The following is a 2,001-nucleotide window of genomic DNA, read 5'->3' as shown; positions in this document are numbered from 1 at the left end:
CCATCTGGAAGAAAATCACTATACATCCCACGCTTCTCATGCCAGTAGAAAATATACACCTCCAAACCGCGGTGGAAATCATCAAGAACTCTCCGGCTCCCTTTTGCACAAAACCAAATCTGACATGACTGAATCCTTCTAACTCAACCAAGCTACGCAGGCCACTAACACCTAAGAGCATTGCCGGGAAACACCTGTAAGAACTCATTACCTCGTAAGAATCCAAAGAACTAACCATATCCTTACCATGATGATCCGGCCTACTATCAAGCTATCTCATCTATCCAAGTTTCCTTCTGATTTACCTTCAACTTGATACTATTCCTTGCTGTAACACCACAATTCCTCAACCCAAACTCATCGCACGAGACCCAAGCATAAGACCACACCGACTAAGGCTCATAAGTCGCCGGACACTCTCTTAACGCCTCAAAGTACCACATTCGAAATACTTTACTCTGAAGAAACTTCCCGTGAATCTAAATCTGTTACCATCACCTTCCTGATACTGATATAAAGAAGCCCATAATTGATATAGAAATACCACAAATCTTGACACCCTCCAAATGCAAACCTCAGCTTCTAGCCAATTACACAACTTGAAAATCTCCAACTATTACATGTAGAATCTTGAACCCATTAGAACCATTCTCGAGAGTCATCCCCTCTACTCAAACTGCAATCAAACTGATCAAATGAACCGAGAAACCGATGCCTCACTAGCACTCCGACACCGCAGAATGTAACCTCATCCCAATACAACCAAGCAACTTCCTGCTCCATGCACCGAGCATCCTTCACCAACAATAACTCAAGACATTCCGTGATTCTCATGCACATATGAAGCATAATATAACCTTTGTCAAAATTTTCCTTTACTCAAGCCATCCTCGGTTTCAATCTCCGTAAGCCATAACTGACTCACCAGCATGCCTCAAACTGGAATCGAGATAGCACCTAGCCGTGCAATCGCCTAACCAATAGCAGACTCCCCCACTTGGCTCGAAGTCGTAGACCAAAACACACACAATAACTCGTAACGCATATACTCTATTGCTGCCATAATACCATAGTGAGATTAAACTCAAATCCCTTATAAGCTTGGGAAAACACAGATCATCAGGTACTTTAAATCTTCTGTAAATCTCGCATTCACTCTCGCAATAATTAAATCCACTCTCTTAAGCGACCCAATTTAAATTACAGCACATATCTTTCACTTGCAAATGAGATCTTCTAACAGACAACATAAAGATCGCACAAACTTCCAAACACTCTGCAGGAGATAGCCCACCTGCTTCGCCTCGACCTAACCTTTCCGCATACCTTCCACCGTCATAAACTATACGCAGTCACTTAGTCTTCCTGATTCTGAACTCATACCGCAACATAAAATTTACTTCACTCCCAACTGGGAAACATGAAAAGATTCTTCACACGCCCATAACTCGGGGCTATACCTCGAATCAAGATGGAATTCAAGCACCTAATAGTTCTTCTATCCTCCAACAAACCCTTCTCGTCGCTTCCAAATCATATAGATACATCTCGCAGTACTAACATACTTATCACATAGTCATCCAACCATCGCTTCCACTAATAGGGACACTACCGAACATATAAGTTCAAAAACACTTGCTCACATAATCAGCACCTCGGTGCTCAAGCTATAGACAAAAATCCGGCCTCAAGTCTTCCAGACTGGCCCAACATCAATACACAGAGATTGCATCTCGCCCCTCAATCAGGGAATCACAAACCATTGATGCACATCTGATACTGATCACTCATGCGCGCATACGAACGCGTGGAAGGAATTCAAAGAGTTACATTTCAAGCTGAATCAAGGATGCACGATAAGAATTCAAGAATGTGAAGTTTTTCCTAAAGGTTCTGCAGCCTCTCGAGGATAAATACAGACGTCTCCGTACCGATCCGTGAGACTCTACTAAACCTGCTCATGACTCGTGAGACCTATGTAACCTAGGCTCTAATACCAAC

The sequence above is a fragment of the Nicotiana tabacum genome, chromosome 10 (assembly GCF_000715075.1).
Source record: "Nicotiana tabacum cultivar K326 chromosome 10, ASM71507v2, whole genome shotgun sequence".
Classification (NCBI taxonomy): domain Eukaryota; kingdom Viridiplantae; phylum Streptophyta; class Magnoliopsida; order Solanales; family Solanaceae; genus Nicotiana; species Nicotiana tabacum.
This window is presented reverse-complemented; position numbering follows the sequence as displayed.